At 42.1% G+C, this 18,491-nt stretch overlaps 1 long non-coding RNA gene across 1 annotated transcript; it reads left to right on the top strand.

Moving 5' to 3' along the window:
• Positions 1 to 2,908: 2,908 nt before the first annotated feature.
• On the top strand, positions 2,909 to 6,147 carry LOC134464479 (uncharacterized). Its single transcript, XR_010037910.1, has 4 exons — positions 2,909 to 3,030; positions 3,330 to 3,491; positions 3,974 to 4,026; positions 5,843 to 6,147. It is a non-coding gene; the product is annotated as an uncharacterized LOC134464479 (long non-coding RNA).
• Positions 6,148 to 18,491: the final 12,344 nt, after the last annotated feature.

Genomic DNA, 18,491 nt, shown 5'->3' with positions numbered 1-18,491 from the left:
TAAAATATATTTATTAGTCCTTCCGTAACACTTAATAGAACATAATAATAAGTTACTTAATATATTATTAAAAATACTTTTATGATTAATTAATTAACATATCAACAGTAACTTAAGCATAAAAAGTGACTTATAAACTGTTAAGAGAGAGGTGAACAGGGAAGAGGAAAAAAGAGAAGAGGACAGGAGAAGAGAGAAAAGGGGGGATAGGAGAGGAGAGGAGAGGAGAGGAGAGGGGATGGGAGAGGAGAGGGGAGGGGAGAGGAGAGGAGAGGGGAGGGGAGAGGAGAGGGGAGGGGACAGGAGGGGAGAGGATGGGAGAGGAGAGGAGAGGAGAGAGGAGAGGAGAGGAGAGGAGAGGAGAGGAGATGAGAGGATGGGAGAGGAGAGGAGGGGAGGGGAGAGTATAGGAGGGGAGAGGAGAGGAAGGGAGAGGAGAGGGTAGAGTAGAGGGAGGAGAGAAGACGAGAGTGGAGAGGAGAGGAGGTGGAGAGGAGAGGAGAGGAGATGGGAGGGGGGAGAGGAGAGGGGAGGGGAGGGGAGGGGAGGAGAGGGAAGGGGAGAGGAGAGGAGAGGAGAGGAGAGGGGAGGGGAGGGGAGGGGAAGAGAGGAGAGGGGAGAAGAGAGGAGAGGAGAGGAGAGGAGAGAAGATGAGAGGATGGGAGAGGAGAGGAGAGGAGAGGAGAGGAGAGGAGAGGAGAGGAGATGGGAGGGGAGAGACAGAAAGAGGGTGGACAGAGAGAAGACTGTGTGCGCAAGAGAAAGAGTACAACTCCTCTCTGCCATTCACTCCTCCTCACCCATCTCTCCTTTCTTCCTCCATTCTATTATCATGCTCTTCTTTCCCTCTCTATTTTCTCTTCTCCTCTTGTGTAAATAGGCCTATGAGGGCCTAGTTGGCAATGGGATGGCACCTACTGTTGTACTCTTGTGGTTCAAGGCTGGTGGCCAAATATTTTGTTTTAGCAGTGGTTTTAATATTTATTACATTAATACACAAAAAAGTGGACCTTCCCAATTTTGAGTTTTCAGTCATAAACAATCTTACGTTTTATATTGGTAAATATAATTGCACCTTTAAGTTAAAGTTTCTATTGCCCTGAACTGTCTTCTATTTTCAAGTCATTGAAATAAATAAAATAAATCAGCTGATTAGGTTGATATCTTTCCTCTGTTTATTTATTGTATGCTGTTCTAGTTGTTTGATAGCCTATTTCATCTGCAACCCAGTCGACAAATGCCTATTGAAAATGTAAAATAAATAGTTTATAAAAATCATACACAGTAAAATGGGATAATAAATAGAGGTAATTTTGGTGAAACAATGAATTAATGATGGGTTGTTATTGTTAAAAACATGACTTAAATGAATTTGATATAGCAGAACCTTTACTGTGACAATTACGATTTGGGACTTTTATTTTGAAACCGGCTGTGGCTTCCCTTGGAGCCGTTCACTTCAGTCTGTCGTCTGCCGAGCCAGTCGAATTTTCTTTGGAGCTAGAAACAATCAAAAGAAAATAATTCGTTTTTTATGAAGTTTAAGTTTCCTTTTGGAGTACGGAGCGTCCAGCTCTGCGAATGATGTAAGTTTCGAAGACTAGAGGCTTCCTTTCATCGAGTATTTGTTTAGGTTCAATTCGCCTTATTCACCCGGAACTTTCTAAAGACGTTGAGGGGTACACTTCAGGGGTACACCCGGCTGCACACCAGCTGTTTGGCGCCTCACTGCTGTGTGCCTAGAGGTGCTTAACTCGAATCTTTGAGGCGTCCGGATTGATTGGATCATTCCAAGGAGAGTATCCGGATTAGACGGATCACTCGGATCACACGGATCACTTATTTAAAATAGGCCTAAATAAAAATAAATAATAATAATGTCTTTTTTAAAACGTTTCTGCCGTTAAATAGCTATGCCTTTGTTGTTCCATTTATCAATTCATGTTGATAAATCAAAGAGTAAGACAGTTTGATCAACAAAACTCACTTTATGAATGTCACAGTTCCTAAACTCATGCTGCGATCCGACCCACCTCTCCTCACTAAACATGCGACCACAACTCGAACAGCCTTTGGCAGCAGTGAAACGGCATGTTCCTGATTTTGCAATAAATAATGTGTGTGTTTGTATTTAAGAAGACTAAAAGTCAAATATTTGGGAGCAGAAGTCTAGTTAGGGATAGTCAGGAGGCGAGCAGCAGATGACCACTCGCTTCCGCTGCCGAGTTACCTTGCGACTCACACACTCGTGGCAAAAACGAAACTTAAGCGTTGATCCGATCCGTAGGGGATTCGCTGCTACCAACAACTCAGTCAGGATTCGTCTCACCGAGTCGCCGAGGGCGCCGCTGCTGAGTGACTCGGACGAGGGGAGTGACAGCAGTGGCTTTAAAGACTGCCTACGCTGTAACGCAGTGAGTGATAGAGTCACGTCTGTAGACTATAATTTCCCTAAGAGTAGCCTACAGAGTGAGATGTTAAAGCGTTGGCAGAGCACTGTTAACATTTAGAAATGTAGGCTAGAGCTCAACAGAGTCAGAAGCACACACATAGGGAGCGGGGATCCGCGACTCAATTGGCCACAACAGGCAGGACGGATAAAACAGGCTCGATGAATGACGAGGCGGGAGTTGGTTCAGTTTTACTCAGTGAGTGTTCGTGACTGAACAGCATACTAGGGAGATTAGAGAATGGCTGTTGTAGTCAACTAAAGAGGATATATTCCGGTTTCACAATTTCTCGCGCTGTAACTGCCATTTTGTTGACATATTAATGAAATGCCGTCTGACCCGCCTTTGGCGGATCAATGCACGACAGCCATCCGGTCTGTTCGGATGAGGTCTTTACCCGGCTCTCCAACCGGATCCTCCGGGTTTTATATCATCTCTATGTGTGCCCATATGTAGTCCTACGTCCTCAAAGAGAAACAAATCCTACCGTGGACAGACTTTCCACCGTTTCGCCAAAGAGCAGGCACTTCGGCGTGAATGAATTAATCACATCAAGAGGGATCCTGGTCCATATTTCAAGGTAAGATGCATAATTATGTCCAATCATACGCATTAGCTAGCACAAATAAGCTAGCTCGCCAAACTTGTCATGACTCATGTAGCCTAATGAAGCCTAATTAAAAAAATATGAATGTGTAATTACACAACGCTACATTTATATGGTATTTCCAGATCGCTATTTCAAAATTATGCTTTCAATTTTGTGTTAAGCGATCCGATGGCTTACCAGATGTGTTACCAGAACCAGTAGCATACTTGTGCAAAAATGAAGTTGTTTTGCTAACGAACTAAAATACATGCTGGTATTTATGGTTACAGATCAACGCTGAGACCGAGGTTTGATCTGAGCACGTTGAGAAGCAATGCTTTGTTAAGGTCACCCGTGGTATGACAACGCTAATAAAGGATGCTGTGCCTGCCAACTTTGTTCGCCTGGACTTCAGAGAAGCCAAAGAGGAGAATCATCATTCGCATACCGTGGTTAGTTTGTTCAGTCATAATTCAACTGGCATGTGTTAACCAAGCCTCTTTACAAAAAAAAAAAACTGATAATAGTTTGCCATGGAATACATTTTACTTTAGACAAAAAACTTAATGCATGTGCTGGAGATATATTTGTTTGCATTGATCATGTACTCCTGAGTCATGAGCCAATGATTTCAAACTGTGATGTCATTACATTGCATTACATTTCACTTAGCTGACACTTTCATTTTATTCAAAGCGACTTAGTTATTATATGTCAGGGTATTGTTTACAGTCCCTGGAGTAATGTGGGTTTAGGTGCCTTTTCAAGGGCACTTCAGCCATGGAGATGTAGGGAGGGGTCAGAGGGATTCGAACCTGCAACCCCCAGATTGAAAGACCAACTCTCTTATCACTAGGCCACGGCTGCCTCACCACTAGGCCACGGCTGCCCTGTGTATGTTATGACTCTCCTGTCCTTTGTGTTTCTTTTTCAGTATGGATTCCATGGAGTATTCCATCGAGTATTTCTTCTGTTTCAATCGTCTTGGTAAGGCAACTTGTCTATTTTTCCCCATACTGTTGTAACCTAAGTCTTATATTGTCTATCACTGCCAAATACTTCAGGTGAAACCTGCAATTTGTATTTTGTTTTGTTAATACTTAAGTTTGATGTTGGCTGGTTGAAATGAGTTCGGAGTAAGCAGACTGTATTTCACATGCTGTGATCACGCACCCATTGCGTGCAAGGTGTAATTCTCTAGGCCTATACATGGGTTCTAAATGTTGTTTATAACCTGACTGCGCGAACCTAGCTGTGCACAACTCCACCTCTGATTGTTGGAAACCGCTGACGGTCAAAAACTTATCTCACATGTTTGGCTGCCAGTGTCTTGCCCCTCCTCATAACATTGTGTTGAACACTGTACGGGCCCATGTATAATTGCAAGGTTACCTCAATTTCAGTACACTATGTATTCACCCTGTTTACTTGATAATGGTTATTTAACTGAATGGTATGCAATGCAGTAGGAACAAAGTGTTTGCAGGTTTGCAGTTTGCATAGCTTTTCTTTTTAGAAGATTGATTTTAAATGTTGCACAACTTTAAGTTTAAACTGATGATATTTGATAGGAATTCAACATTGTCCTGGGTGTGTAGCTTACGGCTGTAACTGCTATGATGCTTTTCTGTTATGCTGCTCTACAGCCTAGGCTACATGATGTGTCTGTCCCTATCAAATAAACCAAACTTAACCCTGTGAAACCTGAACCATGAAAGCAATGAGAGAAAATTATATATTTTTGGAATTTGCTTCAATATTGGTCCCTTATAAGAAATGTAAAAAAAAAATTCAAAATTTTGTTAAGGTCACTGAGATATTTGATGCATCATATATGATGCATCAGGCTTTAAAGGGAATGAAAATTCCAATTTCATGACCATTGAAAAATGACTTTTAATGCATTTGCATCTTTTTTTTATTTAAAAAAGTTGTCAGACAATTTAATTTGAGGATTATCTTTAAATATTTAGAGAGATCCTGCCATTTTTAAGCCTATCCTTGTTTTAGCAGGACCATATTTTACATTTCCCACAGCCTGGTTGGGTAATTTTTTAAAATCTATGTAAAAACATAGCTGATCGAATGCTTAACAACCTATTTATGAGTGTAATATAGATCATTATTCATTTTTGATGTGTAATTTGAATATATGGGTCCATTACTACAATTGGACCATTTCTCCATTCACTTCAATGCATTTTTTACGAGATCATAATTTCAACATTTTGCATTACATTTTCAAAATCGCAAGTAAAACGTGTTTCTTAAGGCAATATCTTTGTCTTGAAGTAAAACAACTTGTGTGTTTTGTTAAACGATCGTCGTGGTATGCTTTGTAAGTTTCCCTATGGAGCAAATGCATTGATGGCTGACTTCCTGCCACCGCCGGATGGTGCTTATATGTCTCATCAGTTTTAGCACGATCTCTCTGCAACACGGTGTAAAAATATAAACTCTTCCTTGATTAATTGCACAAAGCAAGTGTTCAAATTAAAGGATGTAGAGTTATATTTCGGAAATTTGTACACAAACCTTTTGCAATTTGTCGATATCTCAGCGTCGGTCAGGGAAACCGCTTCTACTCCATTTTTGCATTTTTCGCCGAGCTGTGATCAACTTGTTGTTGACCGCTGCTCTCTTGTGGCGGTTTCCGCGTACTGCAGGACATTTGGAAATGACACGCAGGATGTTTTTGAGATGGATTTTTTTTTGTGTCAGCGTGGAGAGGGCTTTGAATTTGATGCATCATAGATGATGCATCCGGCGCGATAGGGTTAACTGATGACATATGTTCACATAGGTGAAGTTTTTGAGCTGGATCTGGATTCTGCTGAGGATTCGTCGACTACTAGATGGCGAGCCACCCACTCATTCGAATGTGATCCTGTTCTACATTGCGCATGGCATATTTGGTAGGATTGTGGCCTGCTCGTGTCACATCACTGACTATGACTGACTTCAACGCCTTGAACTGAACTGTTTGAAAGGAGCTATTATATCTTTTTGAACAACTTAAAGGAACTCTCTACATCGTCTCTTTTGAGGATTTAAAGGACTATTTCCAATTTTTGAAGGACAATTCAATGTTTTTTTTTTTTTTTTTAAATGTTCAAACCTTTTTGGGGGGCGGGGGATTGTAAATATTTAAACTTTTCAATCTCTTACTTGTGATGTTTTTATTTCATTTTGTTAATGCCCATTTTTCCCTATATCCTATGTTTGTATTTAAGAATGTCATTCTTCATTAGGGTTGCATACAATATTTTCTATGGATACATGATTATTTATAATGATAAATAAATAATAATTATTATTATTTATGCAAGATGGACATTTGACACGAACATTATGGTTTTCCCCGTTCATTTTGCTTTCGATATCCTTTCCTTTTTGTTTTGGACTATTTCAATTCACGGGACGTCACTTTAATCCTCCAAAGGACATTTTTGGAGTGAAGCGGCCAACTCTCTTGAATTACTGCTCTTGTCGGCTTGCGCTCGCCTCCGTGGATCTAATAAGGACATAAAAGGACAGAAACTTAATGTTTTGTGTTGAGGCTACATTTTTATGTTAGAAATTATTTTTGTATTGTAAGGGAATTTGATCTGGGAAATGTGTGTTGTGACCCTGGCAAGTTCTCTGTTTTGTAGCGTGCTGGGGTTTTTGATTTGACCTGCTCTAATATAAATGGTGAAAATGTTGTAGAAACATATTGTATGTTGTCTTTTAATTGGTATCTTTGTCACTCTACCCAAAGCCTAGTGTCACATTCTGTAGCCCATTGATCCTGGCCTACCATTGACGTGTACCATACTCAGTAGTGGGTAACAACAGTTTAACATCATTGATAATTCTTTTCTCTCTTTCTAACAGTGTGAAAATGTATTTCTTGAGACCAAGTGAAAATCATTTGTACTGTGATCATTTCTAGTGATACTGTCCAATTTCTGGAAATAGGCTCATATTACACATCCCCTTGAGTTAAATTATTGAGTTTTACCTTTCTCCTCCTGTATGGTCAACCGTTCTAGTATGGCAGTGCAAATTTTACCTCCATGCTAGCAGTTAACATTGAGTCCTATGAGACCAGCTGGCGGCTAGCTGGTCTCAGAACTCAATGTTAACTGCTAGCTTGGAGATAAAATTTGCACTGCCGTACTCAGAGAACGACAAGAAGTACAGGTAAAACAAAAAATAAGGGAAAGGTAAAACTCAATAACTTGACTCAAGGGGAGGTGTAATATGAGCTTATGTCCAAAAATGGGACAGTATCACTTTAATGTTGCATATTAACTAATCTCAACCAACTTCACCATAAGGTTCCCCATTCTGAATGTTAAATATTAGTTATATATTAATTAAGCTCAACCAACTTCACCATAAGGTTCCCCATACTGAATTTTAAACATTAGTTATATATTAATTAAGCTCAACCAACTTCACCATAAGGTTCCCCATACTGAATTTTAAACATTAGTTATATATTAATTAAGCTCAACCAACTTCACCATAAGGTTCCCCATACTGAATTTTAAACATTAGTAAAGCTCAACCAACTTCACAATAAGGTTCTCAATGCAGAATTTTAAACATTAGTTATACATTAATAAAACTCAACCAACTTCACCATAAGGTTCCCCATACTGGATTTTAAACATTAGTTAAACATTAGTAAAGCTCAACCAACTTCACCATAAGGTTCTCCATACTGGATTTTAAACATTAGTTAAACATTAGTAAAGCTCAACCAACTTCACCATAAGGTTCCCCATACTGAATTTTAAACATTAGTAATACATTAATAAATACTATACATAATTATTATTAAATGATTTATAAGTAATTAACAATAGTTTAGTTAATATTAACACTTTAAAAAAACATTTGATTACAATATATTAATGATTAAATAATAAGTACTTAGTTAATATTGAACTATAAATTGTAAACTACAACTAATAATTATAATATATTAAGTAATAATTAGTTAACAGTTTATAAGTCACTTGTTATGCTTAAGTTACTGTTTATATGTTAGTTAATTAATCATAAAAGTATTTTTAATAATATATTAAGTAACTTATAATTATGTTCTATTAAGTGTTACTGAAGGACTAATAAATATATTTTAAAACTTTGTAAGTGTTTAGTATACACCTATAAATGTATAGTAAACCTTTAGTTAACTAATAGTTAACTGTTTGCTAACTGTTTGCTAACTGTTTATTAACTGTTTATAGCGGAAGGTTATTGTAAAGTGCTACCGAGAAAACCTGACAGGATAGCAGAGGAGATGGGAAGAAAGGAAAGGAGAGAATAAACATAAGGATTAGAGAAGAGGAGAGGAGAGGAGAGGAGAGGAGAGGAGAGGAATAGACAGCAGAACACATGAACAGAGGAAAGGGGAGGGTGAGAAAGAAAAGGATAGTGGGAGAGGAAAAGAGATGACACGACAGTAGAGGAGAGTTGGACTGGCATGCTCGTAAAAAGCATGTGGCACTGTAATGAATGAGGGAAGCCTGGCTTCATTGGAGAGAGGAGAGAAGAGGAGAGGAGAGGAGAGAAGAGAAGAGAAGAGAAGAGAAGAGAAGAGAAGAGAAGAGAAGAGGAGAGAAGAGGAGAGGAGAGGAGAGGAGAGGAGAGTAGATTGGAGAAGAGGAGATTGGATTAGAGGAGAGGAGAGGAGAGGAGAGGAGAGGAGAGGAGAGGAGAAGAGGGGAGAGGACGGGAGAGAAGAGGCGAGGAGAGGAGATTGGAGGAGAGGAGAGGAGGGAACAGGAGAGGAGAAGAGAGGAGAGGAGATTGGAGGAGAGGAGAGGAGAGAAGAGAAGAGAAGAGAAGGAGAGCAGGAAGAAGAGGAACAGAGATGACACGCGACAGTAGAGGAGAGCAGACAGGCATTGGACTGGCATGCTCATAAAAAGCAAGTAGCGTGGATAATGAAGGAGGGGGACCTGGCGTGCAATACAGCTGCATCGAATGGGCAGAGGAGAGAAAAGACGGTATGACAGAAGGACAGAAGAGGAGATGGGAAGAGGAGAGGAGAGGAGAGGAGAGGAGAGGAGAGGAGAGGAGAGGAGAGGAGAGAAGATGAGAGGAGGGAAAAGGAGGAGAGGACATGAGGAGAAGAAACAACATGACAAGAGAAGAGAAGAGAGGAGACGGTCATTGAGCTGGCACATTTAGAAAAAACAAGTGACGGTAAAATGATGGAGGGAGAGCTGGAGTCCGATATACAGCTTAATCGGAGGGCAGGAGGAGAGGAGAAGATACGCCAAAAGAGCTGGAGAAAAGAGGGGAGGAGCAGAGTGGAGCAGATGAAGGAAGAGGACAGAACATGACAAAAGAGGAGTGGATAAAACAGGAGACAGCTTATTGCTGGCACTTTCATAAAAGCAACCAGCAGGACAACAAACAGAGGCCCAGACGAGAGAATATGACAGAGACATCAAGACAGGACAGAAAAGGAGAGGAAAGAAGAAGAGACAAAATAACAGAGATGGATAGAAGAAGATGGGAAATTAAATCAGAAGAGATCACACATTACAGGAGAGAAGACAGAGGCGCATCTTGTCACCAGGCTAGGCAGGCAGCCGCTTGGGGCCCCGAAGCCCATATATAGCGAATACCATTTCACACTTAACTGCGATAGTGGCAATTTTGTGTCAAATGTTCATTCTTTTGAATTTTCGCTTGGGGCCTCACATTACCCTAGAATCGCCTCTGAGAGTAGAGAGGAGTAGAGGTGTTGGGGCTGGCATTGGCGCGGTCTTAAACTGCCAGCGATGACATAATGAAGGAGGAAGGCCTGGCACAGAGCATGAAGAGAGTAGAAGAGATGACAAAAGAGTGTGAGAAAAGAAGAGAGGAAAGATGAGGAGCAAAGCAGAGGAAGAAAGATGATAGGAAAGGAAAGGAGGAGAGGTCAGGAAAAGACAAGAGTGGAGAGGAGAGAAAGTATTCTTGTTAATTATGTCCATAATTGCCCTTAATATTGTTCTTGTTCTCTGTGCACTTTGGCAATACTGATACTATACAAACAGGCATGCCGATAAAGCAAACTTGAATTGAATTGAATTGAATTGAGAAAGTAAGAGGCAGGCATCCCAGTTTCCGTTTCCGGAATGAGTGCTGGTGGACGCTGGCGCGTTTTAGCAGCCGCTGCTTGTACTCTTCCACTCAATTAGGCTCCATTACCCACTCAAACTCACCAAAACTTTCGGACTATCTTACACATTTTTTGGACATACGAACTGGTCACCGACGCTTGGCTGTGGGCAAATCGTAACGGCCTACCTGCTACACAGCGTTGTCCCGCTGCTGTGGCTGCTAGAGGTAGAGCAATACAACAACACCTGCTGTTTCCATCGCTGCATCCGACGCCACTTCCAGGGAGTTTGGACTGCTGTTGAGTCATCGTGGCTGCTGGCTTCACCAACTTGTGCCATCCCCTTGTTGCTGGCTGCACCAACCAAATGTGTTGTCTCGCGGCGTCCAGCCTCCTGTCTGGATTCTGACAGCGTGCTCGGATGCCTCCCTCCCTAGCCAGCGTCTCAGCGGCCCCGTCCACGGCATTTTGCCGTTTATTTAAAAGAACTTCATCTGCTTGTTCGCCTGCCTCCCTCGGCCGAGCTCGCCCCCCACGACGGGAGGGTCCGGATTTTGTATCCCCACGGCCTTCCATCGCTGCTCCTGTCGAGGCTTTTGCTTATCATCTCCACCAAACGTGACTCTTCCATTTCATCATGGACTTGAACTTTCCTCAGCCATCTATTTTTTTATGTCCCTGTTTTGTACTTGTATTGAGTCTCTGTATGTCTTAGAGCAGTGACCCAAAGTGTGGTCCGAGGACCACAAGTGGTCCGCGACAGACCTCATGTGGTCCACGTGGGGATTTCTATTTTTCCAAGAAAAGCTAGCAGTAAGCTATATTTGTAACATTATTACACGTTTACCATAGCTGAAGTCTCTTTTACAACACAATAAGACAGACTTGTAAATGTGAATGAAAAATATGTGATCTGCATCGAAATTATCAGTGTCAAATTAGTACCCGTCAACTGTCAATTCAGTTGACAGGTGGTCCTTGAACATTTTTGGGGGGACTAAATGGTCCTTGGTCTGAAAAAGTTTGAGAAACACTGTCTTAGAGTGTTTGTATGTTTATTTAATGTTATATGCCAATCTGTAAAGCGTCTTTGAGTGCCATGAAAAGTGCTATATAAATCCAATGTATTATTATTATTATTATGATTATGATTATGATTATGATTATTATTATTATTATGAACGAGGGGGACTTGGTGTTCAATACAGAGGAGAGAAGATGAGACACCATGACAGGACAGAAAAGAATAGGAGAGTATAGAAGAGACAACACTACAGGTCAGGAGAGAAGAAATGAGAACAAGAGAGGAGAAGAAGAGAGGAGAGCAGAGCCAATGAAATGGGAAGACATCACAAGACTCCACAGGAGAGTGCAGGAGGGAGGCGTTAGGGCTCGCAGTGGCACGCTCGTATAATGCAAGCGACGGCGTAATGAACGAGGGAGGGCTGGCGCTCGATACAGCTTCATCGCCTGGCGGAATGAGTGATGCGGCCGATAACGATCCGTAGAGGACGGAGCAAGATGGATGGAGTGCAGAGAGCAGTCGCACAGTCATTATTAAAGCCGTCCGAGGACCTCTCCCATCTCTCTCTCATATGTCTCTCTACGTCTCTCTCTCTCTCTCTATGTCTCTCTCTCTCTATATATATATATATGTCTCTCTCACGCTCTCTATGTCTCTCTATCTCTATGTCCCTCTCCTCTCCTATCTCTCTCTTTCTTCTCTCTCATATCTCTCTCTCTCTCTGAGCAGTCAGTCATTATTGAAAAGGTCCAAGGACCTCTCCCATCTCTCTCTCTCTCTCCCTTTATCTCTCACAGTCATCATTAAAGCTGCCCGAGGTCAGACCTCTCTCTCTCTCTCTCTCTCTGTCTCTCTCTCTCTCTCTCTCTCCCCCCTTCATTCTGTATCTCATATATTGTCTCTTCTCTCTTCATCGCTCCGTATACCAGGGGAGGACAGGAAGTCTCTGCTCTACCACTTGTCGTCTGACCTACCCCCCTCTGTCTCTCTCTTATCATTATCTCTCCCCATTCTTTTCTTCTCTTTCTCACTTCCCTTTACCCTGTCATTTTCTCTGATTCTTTCACCCTCTGTGTCATTGATCCATCTGTATCACCCCCCTCCCCTCCTCCTCTCTCCCTCTGTCAACCCCCACCCAATTACTATTTAACCCAGCAACTCACCTCTTTCAATCTGGCAGTTTATAAAAAGCACTCACATAGATGACAGTACCAGACAAGAGAGGAAGAAGGACAGACAGACGGCAGACCAGACAAGACTAGACAGGATATTCAGAGAGACAGAGAGAGAGAGAGAGAGAGAGAGAGAGAGAGAGAGAGAGAGAGAGAGAGAGAGAGAGAGAGAGAGAGAGAGAGGTGAGTGAGTGAGTGAGTGAGTGAGTGAGTGAGTGAGTGAGTGAGTGAGTGAGTGAGAGAGAGAGAGAGAGAGAGAGAGAGTGAGAGTGAGAGAGAGAGAGAGAGAGAATGATAAACACAGAGAGGTCACAGCAGCTGTCCACAAGCCAACAAACAAACAAACAAACAGATCAAATCAAACACAGGAAGGGTGTGAATTGTGCAGGGGTCTATAAAGTGCCACATTTGGAAAGTGTTGACTGCCCCTGGAGTATAAACAGACGGATGTGTTTGAGGGGTGGTGGAGGGGGCAGTGTTGGTCTGTCCAGACCTGCAAGGTGACCGTATACTGATGCAGTGGATAACGGAATTTATAGGTTGGACGGTCATGAAACTGTGTTGGACATGGACATGAACACACACACACACACACACACACACACACACACACACACACACACACACACACACACACACACACACACACACAATGTATGTGTTGCACATCTCTTTTGCTACAAGGAGGATAGGGTAAGTTAAACTGTTAAAGAGCTGCTAAGTCATATCTGTAAACAATGCTGGCATGTTCCACAGGATCAGGGAGGAACAATGTTACAATATCCTTTTTGCAGCTTTACTCGAGGGGGGCATGTAGCGGCTGTTTATTCCTAGTACATGCTTCAATAATGGAACATTGATTGATGTTAATTGCTGAGAGCGAGAGAGAGAGAGAGAGAGAGAGAGAGAGAGAGAGAGAGAGAGAGAGAGAGAGAGAGAGAGAGATTTAAAAATGCCTTTATTTTAACACCGCTTACTCATAGTACATTCTCACAATACATCCATTACAACCCCCCCCTATATCATCATACTCAGCTCCCCACTCTCCACAACCTGAGAGGAGAAGAGGGAATGCAGGGAGACAGTAGAGGAAGAGAGAGAGAGAGAGAGAGAGAGAGAGAGAGAGAGAGAGAGAGAGAATTTTGGTTTGTGGTAAATTGTAGTTGTTATTGCTATGCTTATGAAAATGCAAATATACTGGTCATGGAATACAGTACAATAACAGAGAAATTTAGGCAGAGAAGTGAGGAGACACAGACAGACAAAGAAGGACATCTCTAGCAGCTAGAAAGAAGAAAAGTTTACAGATAATAAACGGTAATAAAGAGAAAGAGAGGGAGGGAGAGAGGCAGAGAGAGAGATAGAGAGAGAGAGAGAGAGAGAGAGAGAGAGAGAGACAGGTGGCAAAAGAGAGAAATAGAAAATGTCGATTGACTCACAGATAGAGATGCTAACACTGGAGAAAGTCTTAATTACCAACCTCGACCGATCCCTCTCCACCTCAGCAGCGGCCTCACCTACGCTAATGATCATTTAGCCGCTGCTAGGCCAATGCTAACCACTCAGTGTGCCTGTGGGCGTCTCAAGTCAGTTCGCAGCAAAAGTTCAATATATTGAATAAATGATGCTGCATAAGGCACTCCCTGCTTTTCTGCCCTCCGAGCAAGAGGATTTTCCAGCGAGTTTGTCTCTCATAGTAGTTTAAAATATTGTGCTCTTTGCGTACATAGGCCTAATTTCTGCTAATGTAATGACAGGTTAGCCACAGGGCCACATTAGGGACCGGGCCAGTGGGGCCAACGCTCAGGGACTCAGGGTCTAGGACGTGGGGGGCCTTTGCAAACTCGATGCAGATGGCAATCAGAGGGCCTCATGTTCGATGGAGGTCCCTTTGCAAACCCCTGGCCCCGGGGTCCAGACCCTCCATAATCCGGGCCCTGTGTGTGTGTGTGTGTGTGTGTGTGTGTGTGTGTGTGTGTGTGTGTGTGTGTGTGTGTGTGTGTGTGTGTGTGTGTGTGTGTGTGTGTGTGTGTGTGTGTGTGTGTGTGTGTGTGTTAGCCATGTCAACAGCTATAGGTCAATGGTAACTGTTCAGTGTGCCTGTGGAAAACAGAAGTCAGTTAACACTCAAATGGCCAGAGGTGTTAAGGTTCAATATATTGAAAAAAATATGCTGAAAGGGTGTGAGTTTCAACTTCCTCTCTGCCTTGAGGAAATTGATTTTCCAGTATTTTTTGTCTTTTATAGAATATAAACACTGCAATTTCTTAGACACACACGCACACAGTACACTTTAGGGGTGCATTTAAAGTGGAAATGAAGCAGTGACCTAATATAGGGGTCTATAACACCAGTAAGATAAGCCAGCAAATATATATATTTTTTGAAGTCTGAAATTTAAGCCGTTAATAAAAAAAATAAAGCACAAACAAGTAACATTTCTGTTAACGTTTCCAGCCAACAACGGGTGACGTCACGCGAATGGTAGTCTCCTATTCTAATGCTGTTATGATAGTAGTGAATTAAACATTTGGGACTTGCATGGCTGATTATGAGCTTATTTGCTTAACCCAAATGAAGCAAGAATACGTGTTTGGGTGGGACAGAACAAATATGAGGCATGAAGGCAGACAAGACATCCCATCACATGAACCACAGGTAAACAAGCAGCTTTTTTTTGCTAAGGTGACAAGTCGCTAACACATTTTGGTATGCCAACATGATCACTATTCATAATCGTGCGATGTCGTGCAATGTTGCAGTTCCCTACCTTCATCTTCCGATGATTTCGCCAACATTTTCCAAGCACCTGAATTAGGCTACTTTGACATCTCCGTGCCCACGTTTATCGGTGTTATCCAGTCAACAATAATCCAAGGCAACAACGCTATTCCAGCCAGTTTGAGGATGCATCCGCGACTTCAATAACATAATAGTTTACTACAATAGATGCAGCTACTTTAAGCATGCCATAACTTAATGTAGGCCATGATAGTTTAACGTGTCATTTCCCGTGGCATCAACTTCAAATCCCCAAAGCTCCTCCAACTCCGAGAGCGAGACGAGAGAGGGGATGGGATAGCCACACACACAGGCTGCGTCCCTTCCCTTCACAAAGCTTTCCAAACTTCCGCCAATTTTGCAAGTTATTTTCTATTACTGAATTGAACCACATAGCCAACTTAAAGACATGGGCTTTCAGATTAGCGTCCAACAATGCAGGAAAAAGACGTTATTGGTGACGGTCTGTCACTACAAACCTATGAGATCGAGCAGCACCAGTCCTGACTCCTGTCCTATGGTGGATGTAATGGTGGATGGCTGCAGCTATCCCACCATGCTCGTAGCAAAGGCTTTTTGACACAAAGTGATAATGACACTTGGCATTTCTCTTTCATCTGATAGTAGGTATATAACATAGAAAACCCAGGGACAATGTAAAATGAACCCCTAATCCTTCTTCAATTTTACTGCCACGATTAGAGTCAGTTAGCGCTGTAGTTAGCACACGCTAACGTTAAGTGAATGGAAGGCTACATTAGCCACCAAGTTCTACCATTCGCGTTACGTAGGCGGCGAACATGGCTGCGCCCTTGTGGCGAAACTCGGTAATAACATGTCATTTTTCAGCAAAACTACTTAAAAGTGCAGTTCAACGAACATCCATTCGTTTATGAAAATAAATAAGCCGCCAAAAAATGATAATAGTTGTCAGTGCTTCATTTCCACTTTAAGATGCCAATGAGGATGGGGTCAAGTTGGGTCCTCACGCTCACAGGAAGTAGCCTAGAAAAGTTATGTGGCAAGCAGATAGCACAATAAAAACATTTAAATTATTTATTGAAAATGAATACTGATATATTGAGATTTTGCTCTACATGAAATGTACCCCTAATTATAGAATGAATCACTTATAGTCTACCCCAATATGGATGGCTCTTTGATGTGGAAATAGCACACATTTCAATGAACTGATTTGTTCATTTCAAACTTGTTCCAGTTCTCCTGCTATTTATATCACCAAAAAAACACACTGTTGCGCTGGCACATCATTCTCGTTTGCAGAAACCGAAGTAATTGGGCTGTTGTCTTAACTGAATGGCCCTCTTTGTCTTCAACTCGCTCCCTTGTGAGCCTTTATGTGAGCTGGAGACAAACTGTGCTCTCAGTCGCACAGCAAAAGAGAATAGAGAACCAAACCAGAGCACCCAAAGAGTGGGAAATTGTGCATACCCCCCAAAAAAAGCGAAAACAAATCCAGTAGAGAAGCTGTATGAAAAGCTGTCGCCGTCAATCCTACGCCAGCCATCTCTCAAAAGAATAAGCTTTTTGTATAGACCTTTTTTGAGTGCACAATGGCCGGCCTGTGTTGTCATTGGCCAGGCTTTTACCTTTTTTTGGATAACAAGCTTTGACCCATAAAGGTTCAAGGCACTTGTGAAAGGGGGGAATGTTTTAGTCTAATTTAAACATCGTATACAAACCCTATACAAAGCCAAATGTGGTCTAATAGGACTGGAGAGTTGCCGGTTTGGGTTCATTACCAGTGGAAAGAATGGGCAGAGTAAATTATGCAGTGTTTAGAACAGGAGTGTCAAACTCATTTTGGTTCAGGGGCTACAAACAGCAAATTTGATCTCAGGTAGGTCAGATCACTAATTCGTAAATAACGCACATTTCAGCTTCATATCGGAATCATATTGCTAGTCAATCATTTTGAAGTGGATGGCAGCAGGTATAGCAGAAGCATTGACTGTAAACGGCGAGTGAAAAAAGCAAATTTGATTCTCAAATATTGAAAACCTGAAATCTTTGATACTTTGACGCTACAGATTTACGTCTTATTTTGGCATTCTTACGTTTTTTTTTTTCTTAACACATTGAATACCAGCTGGGGTTTTTTTTATTTTAGCTGTAGACTCCCAGCCAATTTCATCATTTTTTTGTCATTTTTTGAACAGCCACCGAATATTTTGTCTTCAACCCACAGACACATATCAGGGCTTGTTCGAAAGCCCAAAATCTCAGCTGTCTGTATATTTTTACGGTTGTTTCTAGCTTATTCCATTCCGAAGTTATTCCACTTTAAGCGAGCACTGGTTTAGGTAGAAAAAGCGTTTTTCAACATTCGAACTGAGATAAAGCCGTTTTTGTCACGGGTGCGCTCTTTGACTCTCCGAGCTTAAATTGCGGGTCTAAATGCATTTTCACGCCCGAAGAACAACTCCAGTAGCTTCCAAGTAAACTATTTCGATGCAAAAATCACCTGGTCAGGCTATTGTTCAGAGCCACATCATCTGAAATGCTAGCTAGCTAATGTCACTTGACTGGCAGTTTTCGTTCTGTAGATAAAAGTAGACGTGCCAAAGTACTCACCCAAAATTAGTTTTCTTCCTGCTGTGCTGCATGCTGTTTTTCATTGCAACCTTCCATTTTACACCTATCTTGATGACAGCAAAACTCCTTATCCTTCCATCATATGTTTAGGAACAGGCTAGCTAGCAAGGCACCGACAGGACATGTTTTGATGCTCTAGGAAGTAAATGGAGACGTGACGTGACGTGATCAGGAAGTGGTTGGGGGGGGCAGAGAGTGCACAGCATTGCGATGCGGAAATTGGGAACACAGAAGGCAAGGGAAAAAAAATAAAGGACCCCCCTGGGCAAGGAGACGATACTGCTACTGCTCCTATATTTGCACGCTCGTTTTTCAAAGTACAATGGGGAAGTATGATCACAAATGTTTGTACTTTCGGACAAGCTCGATGAGACGCTCTTAAAAGTCGTTTTCACCAGAAGCACTCGCATGGAACTGTGCAGTCTTTTTTACGATCGCCCCCAGCGACTTTGAAGATATCGCACACGTTTGGCTACCGTTTCTAACGCGTGCGAAATTGACATTAAATACGCATGTTAACGCGTTCATGCACGAATCGTGCCCCCGCACACATATCCTGCAGCAAGCATACCAACGGCCAAATGTAACACTCCTCTAGCTGTTCCTTCTAAGTGTTGAGTCAACACTTTAAATACAAACACTGTAAGTAGAAATTGACCGTGCGGGTGAGGGAGGGTCACTGTGTCGATGGGGCCTGCACCTAAATTACTGTAAGGCAGGGATGTCTAACTCAGGCCCAGGCCACAAA

This window comes from Engraulis encrasicolus, chromosome 15, assembly GCF_034702125.1.
Source record: "Engraulis encrasicolus isolate BLACKSEA-1 chromosome 15, IST_EnEncr_1.0, whole genome shotgun sequence".
Taxonomy (NCBI): domain Eukaryota; kingdom Metazoa; phylum Chordata; class Actinopteri; order Clupeiformes; family Engraulidae; genus Engraulis; species Engraulis encrasicolus.
This window is presented reverse-complemented; position numbering and strand designations above follow the sequence as displayed.